Source organism: Panthera pardus, unplaced genomic scaffold, assembly GCF_024362965.1.
Source record: "Panthera pardus isolate Hobbes unplaced genomic scaffold, ASM2436296v1 HiC_scaffold_12, whole genome shotgun sequence".
Taxonomy (NCBI): Eukaryota; Metazoa; Chordata; class Mammalia; order Carnivora; family Felidae; genus Panthera; species Panthera pardus.
The window spans coordinates 80,505,723-80,521,613 of NW_026526677.1; the positions used below are offsets into that span (position 1 = coordinate 80,505,723).

The following is a 15,891-nucleotide window of genomic DNA, read 5'->3' on the forward strand; positions in this document are numbered from 1 at the left end:
ATATACCTCATACTTGTCAATGTGTAATATTCAAGATGTTTATTGCTTAAGAGAAGGGTATTGGAATCAGTGTTCTACATAGCTAATTTTAAGATATGCCAATTTTATATTATTCCTCTAAATGGTAAGGAGATCAATTATCAGAGTACAATTTGGGTTGATTTCCTAGACAATTTTACCCTTATGAAAATAGATCAGTGCATAGGTATTAATATACACTGAGTGAGGAGATGTGCATATTGGCTCTGGATCACAGTGTTATATCCAGTACAGGTTCTATGAGTATGTGCTACTCCCATGCCAATCCCATTTTCTCTTTTTGTCCTTCATTGCCTAATTTTCTCATAAGCTCTAAAATGCACATTTAAATGCTTGCCAGGTCCTGGCTCTTACCAATTAGACTCATTATTACTTTATAAAAAGTGCAGGCCACCCCTAGTTACTTGCCTACTTTTCCAATTCCAGGGCACTGAGCATGCTGCCCCTAAAACTGGGTTCAAACTAACTGTTAGAATGAGAATGAGTCTTGCCCTGAAGGGATCTTTTCAAACTCACAGTTGGGCCTGAATGCAGTTTTGCCCTTAGGCTCTCTCTGTTCCTTCAGAGTGATAATCCAGGCTCCAGTGATTGTTGCCTTTGGGTTGTCTCCTTCAGTTTCAATTTCAAGGCTTGAGTGCATTTTACCCTCAGGTTTTCCCTTTTTAGTTTCTGTATTAGGGTTTAAAGGCCTACTGGCTCTAAACGCTTTCTCATTGCCATATTTTCCTGTTTCATGCTTCAGTAACATAGATGTGGACTGCTGTTTCATTGATCTGATGTTCCCTCTTTGAATTTCAATATCCCCTCTTTTTACTTATCAGGGTTTTTGTTTTAAGTTATACTTTATTTCAATTCTTAGACTTATTCTGTGGTAAACTATGTAGCATATAACCAACCATCTCACCAAATACATATTTTCTGCTAGAAGAAATTATTTGCATACCTATACTATCTAACCAGTCAACATATTGGTAATAAATAAAAGATGTGTAATTGTTTTAATTCAAACAGAAGGTTCTTTGAATTACAAAGCTGAGAACCATGCTCGAAAACAAACAAAACCCAGCTAAGAGTGGGTGTAGTAATCATGCACATGCACATGCCAATGGAAGAGATGGTTAGGACATAGCTAATGCAGATGCTGGACACTGAAGCCACCCTCCAAACTGATGCCAGTAGATGCTTGATATCACCACAAAAAAACATTGAAATAATTATTAAAATATTCTCCCTCTGAATCACAGTTTCTTGTCCAGAGCCTCAGCTGGGAATATGAGATTGGCTGCACTAAGCCTGTGCCTTCCTATTGGCTTGCATCATGGTAGAAGTGGTCCTATTACCATCAAATCTTAAATGATGGCCCACTTCCAACAGCAGAAGTGATGCAGATATTGTGTCAAAGAAAACATGATTCTAAAAACATGGAAAATAATAACTAGGTCATTGTCATAAACATAAATAAAAAATACCTTATATGAGCTTCAACAGGTTTTTACTTTTGAATTCAACTTTTAATTATGTAGGACTAATATTTTTCCCCCTTCCTCTTTTACCAACATCATTTTCTCTTTGTCCTCAACTCTCCTGGAATATAAAGTAAATTATGGATACTACCTATAAGCCAAATTTCAGCTTATCACTAAACTGACAAGCATGAGCATCCTCGAGGAACACAATTTGATCTGGTCAGAGATAAATTATGCTCTCTCTGGGGATAGATGGTTGTGTTGCCTTTGAAATGCTTGGTGAATTCTGTACACCACTGTATGCTGTTATGTTGCCTTCAGTGAGCCTGATCTGTTTATCCTGAAGATTTTTTTTTAAAGACATTTATCTCTTCTTCCAATTTCCTAGCTTTCATATAGTTATGAACTATGTCCACCCCAAAGTCCATATATAACCAACACAATACAGGTTTTTTTTATTTTTTCCACAAACATGTTAAAAGGTTGGCCTTCTAATAAATAATATCCTTTACTTATTTCAGGCAAGGAAATTTCTGATTCTTTCTGGTCCTTTCCAAACATGTCTTTGAGTAACATAGGATAATGTTTCTACACAGAAAAGAAGCTCACTTTAACCTACAACTATTTCTAGGTGACTAAAACCTATCCAGAGGATAGATTATTTGATTCAATTATACACGATTCAATTACATATTTCACTGAACATGTTTTTAAGTATAATTTTATTCTATTTTTTAAGATTTTAAGTAATCTCTACATCCAATGTGGGGCACGAACTCAGAACCCTGAGATCAAGAGTTGCATGTCTTACAGACTAAGCTAGCCAGGCGCCCCTAAGTATAATTTTAAATTGTGATTTATTTCTTCATTCAGTAAACACTTTAGTGTCTACTTTGTGTCAGTCACTGTTCTCAATGCTGAAGATAAAATAGTGAAAAAAGGAGGTGAAAAATACCCACTCTAATAGAGCTTACATCCTATTATGGCATATATCTGAAGTACAAGTGAAACATGAATATAATTATATTTATGTATATGGTCACAAATGCTGAGGAGAAAAAGTAAAAAAGAGAATTGGCAGTATTGGGAAAGGTGGAACACAAATGATTAAAATTATAGCTAAAGAGTCCAGAGAAGTTAGTATTTAAGTATAGACAGTGATGGGATAAACCAAGCAGATATAAGAATATTTTAGACTGAGGACACAGGGTGCAAAAGATCCTAGGCAGGAACTTCCCTAGTTTTTTTCTAGGAACATAAAGGACACATGTTTGGTTGAATAAGAGTAAGTATTGGGGTTTAGGGGAAGATGAGGGGATGAAGTCTAATAGAAAACTTAGAGTTCATTATAATGACACTATTATAGATGAGATGGAAAGTTCTGGAGGTTTTTGAGTAGAAAAGGTTGTATTCTACTCAATGACTGACATTTAATAGCACAACTCTAGTTCCGAAGTGAAGCATAAATTATGGGGAGAGTGGGCAAAGGCAAGAACATGCAAAATACTAAGAAGGCTACTGCAGTATTCAATCGATAAATAATGGAGACCTTGACTAGATGGTGCCAATGGAGGTAGTCAGATTCTGGGTATAGCTACAGACTTTGCTTACAATTATGATGTTATAGCTGTGAGGGAAAGGATCAAGAGTGACTCCAAAGTTTCCAGCTTTAGCATTGAGATAATTTACAAGGAAGGAAAAGCAAGTTTGGAAGGAAACATCAGGAGCTCAGTTTTTGATACATTGGTTGTCTTGGGTATGAAACAGCTAAGAAGAGATGCCAATTAACTGGTGAGATATCCAAGTCTGAAATTTAGGCAAAAGGTCTGGGCCTGAGATGTAAATTTGAGAGCCACGTACACAAATAATAGCCCAAGCTATAATCTGTTGCTGTAAAACAAAAGTACCCCTGGATTAGATGCTTAAATTAAAAAAAAAAAATCCCACAGTTTCAGAAGTAAGGAAACTACAATGTGGAGAGCTATATAGCTTGACCACACACACCTAGGAAATTATGTGCAAGGGTATAACTTCAGAACTCTTTGCTTCTGCACCCTCAACTCCTTCAGTTACACAGCTCTGTATTCTTAGCCTTCCCTTGAACTGGCTGCACTTCCCACAACTCCTCAAGGGTCTACTGAGTGCTCTCTCTGATTGCTTCTTCCACTAAGTGAGCTTCCTTTATCTACCCAAATTCTTTCTTTACTATTATTAATCAAAGATAGGTTCTCTTCCTGTGACCTGAGCAGACAGGAAGGAAAATAGAGGAATGAGCAAGGTGCATAGAGCTCAGACAGATAACTGAGATGAGGACTCTTCAGACAGTTCTAAATGATGAGGATTGGATGGATAACGGGGGAGAAGGATAACCAATGGTGGATAGGTGTGTGTGTGTGTGTGTGTGTGTGTGTGTGTGTGTGTGTGTGCGCGCGCGTAAAGTCTTGTTTAGGAATGCAGGCAATTATTTTTTTTTCCTTTTTTTCTTTTCCAACCAATCTAAATTAATGAAATCACAGCAAACTGCCCGTCAAGTATCTGAAGGAAAGAAATAAATACAAATGTGTGCTTTCAGCAGCACACCATTTTTCTTAGCACATAATTTTTAAAAGGCACGATAATATACTACTCCCTAGTCCTCCATTTTCCTATAAATTCACTGTCTTCTCATTATTATTATAGTGTTTAAAATTTTTCAGAGCAATCCATTATGCATTATCGCATGTGATTGTCATGAAAGCTATTTAGGTGAAGTTAAAACAGAGGTGGATAAAATTCATACATTAATATAAAAAGTACACAGTATGTTTCCTTGTAAATTTCTCAAAATGTGCAATTTGTTGGTAAACTATTGTTGTAGGGTTTTGGAATTTACCTTGTAACACTGAAGATGATAAAAAATAAATATCTCTGTTTTATGATATTCTCTTTCTCACCTCCACCTCCATTTTCCTTATTGACCATTTAGCCCCAAACGCTAGGAACCCTTCTAGGTTTCCTTCATCCCATCAAATTCTTTCCTCTCTGATCTGCAAGATCCCCAAATTCAAATTCCTCACTCCTAACTATAGAGAGTGGTGGGATCTGTGATGAATTTAAGAAGGTTAATCTTGCTGAAAACTCTCTTTCTTAATCTCTGTCTTTGAGTTTAACATTATTTTATCCAAGATAACTGTATTCCTGGGCCAAATGTAGTCTATTTGCAAAGTTCTATTTTAGTGACCCTTCTCACATTGTCTCATGACTGTTTATTTCTAAATTAAATAAGGTTATTTGCCTATTCCTCCCTGTTTTGGGGGAAATTGAGCCCTTTTGCTTTTGTCATTATTGATTTGGGTTTTCTCTGTAAGAGTGAACTGTATTAATGGATGAGGGCTGGGGAAAATTTATGCCCTTTTCTAAGTACTTTTCTTTCACAAATACTTTTATAATGCAGTATGCAATTAGCAAATTGCTTATATACATCAAACATGTTCATCCATGTGCTGTTATATACAGTTTACCAAACACACACATTCACACACACACACACACACACACACACACACACACACACACAGGCAACCAAACCAGAAACACAGGAATAAGCATTGTTGCTTATACCAGTCCATCAGTCCTTTGAATGAAGTAATCTGGGGCTAGAACTAACATTCATTTAAGGTAGTATTATGGAGAAAAGCTCCTCCTTTATTTGTCTCTCTCCCTTCCAAATATCCTTCCCTCTTCTCTCTCTTTCTTTCTTCCTTTCTTCCTTTCTTCTTTCCATCTCCCTTTCCTCCTTTTGCACTTTGTTTTTTATTATTTCAGAGACATCATGCTGATTGTCATCATTTGGGCTAAGTATTTGAGCAAGCCATTTAAAATTTTAAGGACACACCCTAGGAGGACAGGTACAATTCTATTTATTAGACTAATAGGCAGCCCTCATTAATGAATGTTTTCTTAGACTTTCTTGTCCTTCATTAGCATAGAATCTATTTTACAAAAAAGCTTGAACCTTTGCTTAGTAGAAAGGAAAATCTACTTCATTGTTTCTCTGTTATGCTCCTTGATGTTCCTAGTAGAGGTTGCTTCCTTAGTGCCTATTATCAGAATGAAAACAAATTTAAAATTAATATGATTTATTTCAGGCTAGTTCCCAGAGCTAAATGTACACAGGATATTATAAATACTTTTGTTTAGTCATTTATATGTCTATATGACCAGTTTTTTTTTTACAGTAAAAACATCTGCAGCCCCCTTTACAGCTCATTCAGAATTATCTTGTGGAATTCACACACTTTTTGCATTCTTATTAAAATCATTAGAAGAGTCATTACTGCCAAGTATTATTGACTTTCCTGTAACATCCTATTCATAATCTGTATTCTGAGTTTCCAGTCTCTCTATTAATATTTCTATTAATATCTCTATACAGTCTCATCTCCTCTCATTAATAATAATGTTATATATACCAGTTTCCACATGCTTATTTTCTTTTATGGTTCATAAAATATGAATGTAAGGGTTATATTATAATTCAAATGTAATTTCATAGCAAGATATATGTTTTGTATATATTATCCATTTACTGCTTTGAATTTCCATTAAAATGTTGAATTTTAACATTAGAACATAGTCTACTAGAATGGTTAAAGTTAGTTAAATTTAGGAATGTAAGAGAGAGAAAAAGATTGGTTTAAAGTTTATACCAGTAAATATGGGTATATATATGAGTTTGTAGATAAGCTCTTGGTTGAAAACAATAATTTTAATTTATTAATTACAATAAAAACAAATCATATTTGACTATACCATCATAAGATAACCATATAATACCTTTAAAGAAAAAATATAAAATAAGTAGAAATACTTTAGGCTAAGAAATTGTGCAATCTTAAGCACATGTTTGTGCATGCACAATGGTATATTACCTGAGAAAGTTCTTTATTTTTAAAATCTACATTTACAAAGAAGATAGAAAGCCCACATATCATACAACTGAAACCAAATGACACTAAAACTATCATAGTTGGAAACATGGTCATGCTCTGATTAATAATTAACTGGTTTTAAACAGGTTGATCATTGGTATTAAGATGATGTGGTAATAGAAGAATCAATTAGTCACAGACAGGAAGGAGAGAAATGAGCTCGATATATGAAATGACTTTTTTTTTCACTATAGAGAAGCAATGCAAGAAATTTACTCTTAGATATAACGGGAGAAAAAAGGAGCTCAGAAAATACATCATTTTGCATTAAATGAATTTTAGTATTTTGTTGTTAAAAACATGTACACAGAATAAAACTTGTCCTTTCTGTTCCCACATTGAAATCCGTTCTGTATGGATGGATTTTAGTGTTATATTCAAAAGAAAGAAAAAAATGGACTCAAAAAGCTCTTCAAAATATTATGTCTTTAGCGAAATCTTTTGAAAAGGTGGCAAAGAGGGTGCCCTATTGCAGAGTACACAATAATATGCCTCTATCCATCTCTTTAAAGTATCACACAGTCTCCATGGTTCTAATACTCATTTGGATCTTCCCTCCAAACTCCAGCCATTGTTCTAATCTCCATTGGGGTCTCTCCCTCCAAACTCCATATTCCAACCCCTCTGGATTTCCGTTCTGCTCCATTGTCATAATCCAATCCCAAGTTTCAAGATCTTTATCTTTTTTTCTTTAAATAGCTTCCTGTACATAAAAATCAGTTTAGATACTCTGGGAATTAGTCAGTCTATCACTTGTGTATTACCCTTCCTTGCTCAACAAAGGCCTGTGATTTGATATGTAACAAATAAATTTTCCCTTGATGGCTGGGGCAGGGGAAGGCTGTGAATATCTATACTTTTTCCCCTAACTGACTATCACTGCATTAAAAACTTGGTTTTTATTCTTTCAAGAAAATTATGCATGAACTATACCTCTGAAAAAGAGGAGGGTGTGTATCTGGTGAAAAAGTATTAGGGAAGCCATATTAGCAGCGCTGGAAGTGAAAACTTGACCCAGCCCAACTGAGTCAGTAAAGATATCAGAAGTCCTTAGGGGTGTGTCTCCCTAGGAAGGTCATAGAGGGGAAAGTGGTACATGGAAAGACTTTGGCTTTCTTCTCTTGTTGCTGTAAACAGCAAGTGTTTGTCTGGCCCACTTCAGGATTTTGGCCAAGTTTCTTAGTCAAAGAAAACAAAACAAAACAAAACAAAAAGAAAAAAGTAAAGCATGTTCCAAATAGGATCAATAGGCAAAGCACAGTAAATGGAAAGAAAGGTTACAGGCTTGAATGATGAGGTAAACTTGAAGTTGTATTTAACCATAAGAGATGACATAATCTGTATGAGCTCATAAACTGCAGACAGATTCAGTAATTAAAACCAGCAACTTCTGATTAAATTAAAATCACTTGAAGAACTTTGGAAACTTTATTGGAATTTTCAAGAGTAGGAAGAAACTTCATAACAATTTTGTAGTAAATTATCTTTTTGAAAATGAGAATGTGACCCAGATTCAGACTACATTGATGGCTTCAGCAAATCTAACTAAATCTAAAGAGTTCTATGTAATAATCAACATTGCAGAAAAAGTCAAGATGATCTGATGAAAGAAATTCCAAAGGAGACAATTGTAATTAGTTAACATATGAGAACCAACATATGTATCAGTCTTTTAGATATAGCAGCCTATCTGTTGTACTAGGGATTGGGAAGTATCTTTTTGTCCTCACACATATTTTGCCATTCAGTTATTAGCCTACAGATGCATTTTTTATACAAAATTAGTAGCCTACAGGTATATTCTGATAGAGGTCTTAAACAAGCAGAGATGTTTAGCACAGATACGATGGGTAAAAAGAAACTAATGTAACAACCAGTATACAATCTGTGTTTAGATAGATCCTAAAAAGTTGTCTACTGGGAAGTATTGGGAGAAACATGTTATGTTGTTGTTCCAGGAACTAATTAGAAGATATATTAATATGACAGATGGTAATAACGGCTAACATTTATTGAGAGTTACTACATACAAAACAATGTCTAAGGACAATAACTCTTTGTTTTGGGGATGCTGTTTTTAACGCATCTATTGCAAAGAAGAAAAACAAGTCCCACAAATATTGAATAACTTGCTCAAGTTGTACTTAAGAGCATCAGAGTTTCAATTTGGATCAAGAGAATTTGCCTTTGATGCCCATGTTCTTAATAATTGTATAATCTACCTTTTAATTTGAGCACCACTTCAGTAGTTAAAATGATAAATAATGAGGGCAGATTGAGCCCTTACTAATGAAAGCCATTAACTTAAATTAGATAAAACTTTTAAAAATATATATAATGTTGGCCATAGAACCACATTTCCTTTATTCAAAATTTATTAGATGCACGGTATCTACAAGCAATACAAGTCAGTTAACTGCTCTCAGAATGTTTCTACATATGTAAAATGAGGACGATATTTACACCATAACATTGCTATTAAAAAAAAATAATAATCCACATAAAGCCAAGAGCAGGTATTGGTGAAGATATGGAAAAAAAGGAACCCTCTTACACTGTTGGTGGGAATGCAAACCGGTGCAGCCATGGTGGATAACAGTATGGAGGTTCCTCAAAACATTAAAAATAGAACTATCCTATGATTTAGTCATCACATTACTGGGTGTTTACTCCCAAAATACAAAAACACTAATTCAGCGGGATACATGCAGCATTATTTACAATAGCCAAATTATGGAAGAAACCCTAGTATCCATGAATGCTGAAGACGAATAAAGAATAGGTGGTATAGGGGCACCTGGGTGGCTCAGTCAGTTGAGCTTCCAACTTTTGCTTAGGTCATGATTTCATGGTTCAGCGGTTGAACACCACATCGGACTCTGCTGACAGCTCAGAACCTGGAGTCTGCTTCAGATCCTGTGTCTCCCTCTCGCTCTACCTCTCTCTCTCTCTCTTTTTCTCTCTCAAAAAAAAATTTAAAAATATTTTTAAAAAGAAGAGGTTGTATATATAATACATACAATATATATGTAATATGTATACTATATATATAATTCCATATCCATATATATATATATATATATATATATATGGAATATTATTCAGCCATAGAAAGAATGAAATCTTACTATTTGCATTCACAACGATGTGGAGTTAAAAAGTATAATGCTAAGTGAAATAATTCTGTCAGATAAAGACAAATGCCATATGATTTCACTTACATATGGAATTTAAGAAACAAAACAAGTGATCAAAGTGGAAAAAGAGAGAGAGAAAGACAAACTAGGAAACAGACTCTTAACTGTAGAGAAAAAACTGATTGTTACCAGAGGGGAGGTGGGTAGGGTGATGGGTGAAATAGGTGATGGAGATTAAAGATGGCACTTGTGATGAGCACTGGGTGTTGTATGGAAGTGTTGAATCACACTATATTGTATACCTGAAACTGATATAACACTGTATGTTAACTATTCTGGACTTAAAATAAATTAAAAAAAAGAAATACTCCCTTAGCCTAAAGCAAGCCTTTCTTTTTTTCATAATTTTTTTAATGTTTATTTTTGAGAGAGAGAGAGTGTGTGAGCAGGGGAGGAGCAGAGAGAGAGGGAGACACAGAATCCAAAGCAGGCTCCAGGCTCTGAGCTGTCAGCACAGAGCCCGACGCGGAGCTCGAACTCACAAACTGTGAGATCATGACTTGAGCCGCAGTTGGACGCTCAACCTACTGAGCCACCCAGGCGCCCCTAAAGCAAGTCTTTCTTAATTAACGTTAAATTATTAGTCTTCCTTTTAGATTTATAAGAACCTACAAAGGGTTCTAGTTGTGAAAAACAAATTTACTACTTAATTTTGCACCTCTGGAATTGTGCCTGCCCCATCAAAGACAGAGAAAACAAAGTTTCTAATGTCATCAGACTTGTAAGCAAGTTTTGCAAAAACAAATAGGGACAACTGTGTCATCAGGTTAATTCAGACTCTGTATAGAGAATACAACTTCTGGGAATCAATACTCTATAAGAATTTCTTCATTTCTGCAGTCCAGTGCAGCAATTCAAAATTGGCTATTCCAAATTAAGATGTGCTGCAAATATAAAATACACATCAGGTATCAAAACCTTAATATAAAAAAGTAAAATATCCCATTAATACCTGTATATTTATTACATATGAAAATAATATTCTGGTCATACTGGTTTAAATAAGATATATTATCAAGCTTAAGTTTGCCTATTTTGTTTTTACTTTTTTATGACTCATGTTATAGTTGTACTGGACATTTCTACTTTAGATCTCATCTAATAAAAATGGGGTAAATTGACAAAGTATCCTATCTGGCAACATATTGTAGTCTATATATATATATATATATATATATATATATATATATATACACATATGTATACATATATATATACTATATATATATACATACTATGTATACATACTATATAGTATATACGTACTATATATAGATATACATACTATGTGTGTGTGTGTATATATATATATATATATATATATATATAGACTACAATATGTTGCCAGATAGGATACTTTGTCTCTATATATGTATATATATGTATACATAGTATACATATATATATATATATATATATATATATATATATATAGTATACATATATATATATGTATACATAGTATATATATATATATATACTATGTATACATATATATATATATGACAATAATTATGTAGGGATTTGTTTGTTTTACATTTGTGACTATCATATCGAATAAATTAATTGTGTGTGTGCGTGTGTGTGTGAGAGAGAGAGAGAATTGCTGATATCCTCTATTGGCTGATTTATTTATTTAGAACACATTGATTAAGCAGTGCTTGGTATTGCTAGTGGCTGAATCAAATTCACAGCAGCTTAGAGCATCACTACCTCAAAGGCAAACCTTTTGTTTAAAATGAATCACTTCATTTGTTTGGATAGTCAGCCTATATGTCTGTGTTACTTTATAGTTCTCCATAGTCAGGTTATATTATTTGAACTCTTCTGCCAGTATATTCTTAGGACTTTTCTTCTGCCTTCTCTCTTTAGGAGCACTTGACTTCAGTTTGTCAACACAGCAGCTGTTTGAGCATTGTTTGCCAATTCTCTCTGTGCGTACACCTATTACCCTATTGGTTATTGATATTTTAGATTCCAGTATACACAGCATGTAGGGAAAGAATAACCTAAATCAGAAAAATGTGTAGATTATTTGAAAAGTATTTTGTAATGGAAAAGAACACAGATTTTGTCAAAGAGCATAGTCAAAAGACATCTGTTAGTCTAGAAACAGCAGAATATTAGAAAATGAGACTTTTTGTATTTAAAAATTGAGAAGTGACTAATGATCATATATTTATTTATTTGCATTAATAAATTATATGAGTGTATGTTCTCAGTTTCTCTAGTATTGAACAGATCTTTAATCCAAATATTTCAAGGAGAAATTTATATAAAATATCATAACTTTTGATAATAAATTTTATTTTGAGTGTATCAAAAATATTTTCATGGTGTCCACAAGGTATGTAGTGTCAAAAAAGGAAGGAGCACATTTGCATTTAAAAATTCATGTTACAAAACTCAATACATTGAAGAAGACAGTATTATTTTTATTAAAAAGTTATCTCACAGTTTTTGAGAAGTGCTTATAGTGCTTCTGGTTGGGCCAAAGAATTAAACTGACAAAAACAGATTAACAGGAGAAAAACATACAAATTTATTTAATAGAAGTTTTATGTGATGTAGGAGACTTTATAAGAAAATGAAAACCTAGAGAAGCACACCTGTGTATTTTTATGTTAGGTTTGATCAAAAGTGCACAGTTGTGGAAGAATATGAGGTTATTGTGGTAAAATGGGGAAAACAGCAATGTCTGTTTCTTAGGATTCTTTTTAGCTAGCATCCCTTTATTTTTGAATATAAGGATACCTCTGTGCTCTGGGTTGAGGGAAGGCAGGGTATATGGAGAACACCTCTCACATAAGGGTTTTGTGACCTGTTTTGGGGAAGAAAGGCGAGGAGTGGAAGGAGGTCAGAGTGATATTCAAGCTTCTGCCATTTTCTCAAATTCTTTCAGCTTAAAACACTCAGTATCCCACAGTGGTATAATTTTGAGAGTGTGCCTGAATCCCATCATGTGTTTTTTTTTCTTATTTCTAAAGTTATTTTGAAATTAAATCATGTATAAATACTAACTTGATATTAAAATGTGTATTTCATGTAAACCAAAAATATTGTTCCTGTTTTCTAATTTTAATAAAATTATTTGACATAAGATTTAGAATGTAAGGTTAATTTCCTCATAAAGAAAATGTTTTGCTTTTTAATTTTCTTTCTATAATGAAAACATGAGCACTAATTTTCATAATGAAATAAAAACAGAATGATACCAATGTAAAAGCATTTCACTTTTCAATTAATGCCTGTTAGAGCCTTTGTTTCCTATTATAGATAAAAATATAATTGGAAAGTAAGGATACACATAAAGAGTAGGAAACATACAAGTTAATGGGAAATCTTTAAATTCACAATGATCATGTGCCATTCTGCCCATATTAGAGACATACAATTAACTTTAGGGATGTGCAAGGCAAAAAGGCAATAAGGCAGATTTTCAAGTGATAAATCATACTGACAGTTATCTTTAAAAGGATGTAGCAGACAGAATTCCCAAGTTAAGAAAGGGCCATACAAGCCCAGAAGTCTTAAGATTAGTGATAATTTGCAAATACCAGTAAATCTTAAAACCATACATTAATTGTGGAACACGTATCTCTTCTTTATCTGCAATCAAAGGACATGAGCGATTACATAGTGTTGCTTCTCTTTACTTGTGTTGAATTAATAACAATATTTACTTGCAAATAACTTTAAAATGTATAGATGGTCATAAAACCACAAGTAGTTTTATCAGAAAATTTTAGAGGTTCGTGTACTTTGAAACCATATCACTTACCCATATAGACCCATATATAAACACACTGGGCTTCTTAGGGCTGATTCATACTCTATTTGACAAAAAGGATGGGTAGAGAGAAAAGTTTAAATTTTTAACAATGAAGTTGAAATATACAGTTAACATGAACCACATTAATATATGTTTGGTATATAATTTTGAACTCATAGTTTGTATTTTAATAAAGTCTTAAAAATCTTGAATGTGTAGTTAAAATTCAGTCAAACTTTTCGTTGTTTTAGTCTTGTTTGCTCATTAATATTTTAATCAGTTTTATAAATTAACATACATAAAGTGATAAAAATATTAATATTGCTATTAAATATTTTGGGAATTAAAAGTTTTCTCTACCATCCAAAGGTTCTTTGGGCAAGTCTAAGAATTAAGCCAACACAAGACAGATTAGCAGGAGAAAATTAAATATTATTTCACATATCCCGGAACCCCACATTGATGAGGGATTCAAAGACAGAAAGGTAATAAAATGAAGTATATCTTCCATTCTGAGTTAAGAAATAGGGTAGGGCCCTGGGGCTTCAAAGGGGAGGAAGATAATTCACAGAGCAATAAGAAGAACATATGTTTGGTAATTAGATGTGTGCCCTACCATACAGATGGGTCACTTAGATAAAAATTATCTTTGGTAATAACTCTTATTCTAGGAAGATCCCCAATTTATATTCTTCTAGGCAGTCAAAGGAGGAGCAAATGTTTCTTTTGAACCCACAAGGTCTCCATTACCTCCAGGTCAAAGTAGTAAACATGCAAAAGAGAAAAAGGGCACATTTTGGGGAGACTATTTTAAAAGTTTTATTTATTTATTTTGAGATAGGGAGAGAGGGGGCACACAATTGAGGGATGGGCAGAGATAGAGGGAGAGAGAGAGAATCCCAAGCAGGCTCTGTGCTCTCAGCATAGAGCCCAAAGTGGGGCTCAGTCTCATGACCCCGAGATTAGGACCAAAGCTGAAATCAAGAGTCAGATGCTTAACCATCTGAGCCACCAGGAAACCCTGGTGGCACTTCTTTTGAATGTTTCACATGTAAATATGCACACATGTAATATACACAAACAAGCTTTTTGGTAATATTCAATATGCTGATAATTAGTACCTGTCATGTTAGCGAGGGTATGACTAAAGGGACAAAACAAGATTTTCTCCATTGAATGCATGTGAAAATTGTCTATTCTTTCTAGCTGCAACTTTTTTTTTTTTGAAATGTATCAAAACAAAAAACAAAACCTACCTTCAACAGATAAAATAACTTCCAAATATGAATGAGATGCTAATTAATGTTGCACCAAATAAATTTCCCAGTGACCTAAGCCATGCAATGTAAAACATACTGTGGCAGCCAGGAACATGTGCTTTACAGATCTTACTATGGAAACCTAATTGGCTGATGACCTTAGCTCTTGCACTCTGAAATACATCATCACATTTAAGCTGATTCTTCAGTTCCCACAGGCTGTTCCCATCCAGTCACTAAGCACAGCAGGAATAATAAGGCAGCTCTGTTCCTCCCAGGCATGGGGCTCTTCTGATGGTGACTGTGACTCAAGGACTTCCTATTGGCCTGGCCACATTTTTATCCAACTGCACTGTGGCTTAAGATCTTCCATCCAAAGTCACTTTCTTCTCTTTCTTCTTCACAAATATCAGACCCATGTGGTACTCTGCCAGGTCCCTTAGCCTTCCTACCTCATTCCATTTTCTATCATAGGCATTTTCTCAGTAAATCACTTGCATATCTAATTTTATCTTAGCCTTTGCTTCACCAAGGGCCCCAGCCAACACCCAAACATTTTCATATATTTGGAACTTCACAAGAGGAAAATTACTTAGAAGTCTTTCTATAGATTTTAAGCTTAATACTTAAAACCCATCCTTTTAAAAAATTTGTAAGCATTATCATGGTGACCAGATGCTAATACAGCTCTAGGTAGCCCCCTATTTTTATTTTGCTTTCTTTAAAGAGTTATTGTTCTCTTAAAATAAGTATTGGCAGTTCTGCCAATGCAAAAAGATATGCTAGGGAAGCAGACAATCAATGTGGAATAAACAAAAGCTGAAATCTTTACAAGACTGAGAATAGGAAGATTGGCTTAAGTGTCATCTTGACCATTGAATACACAAATATAGAAGAGATACATATAAAGAGGAAGGTAGGAAGGTGCCACATACACGAAGAAAGAGTGGCATAGGAAGGAGATATTTTAGAGTATTCAAAAGTGGAAAATTAAAATTAAGTTTTAGAATTCAAGGAAAGTTGATTAGATCACATTTGGAGAACCATGTTAAAACTTCAATTGGTACTTCTGTAAAATGAGGATCTTTACATGATCTCTAATTTCTTAATATAAAGTCTAGCTCAAAAGTTCTGTGACTCCTTCATTAATTTATTAAATATTTACACAATTTCTGTTGTACATATATT

At 33.9% G+C, this 15,891-nt stretch overlaps 1 protein-coding gene across 2 annotated transcripts in view; it reads left to right on the forward strand.

Moving 5' to 3' along the window:
• The window catches only part of CNTN5 (contactin 5), a 1,357,742-nt gene that overhangs the window by 29,876 nt on the left and 1,311,975 nt on the right, over positions 1-15,891 (forward strand). The window lies entirely within an intron of this gene.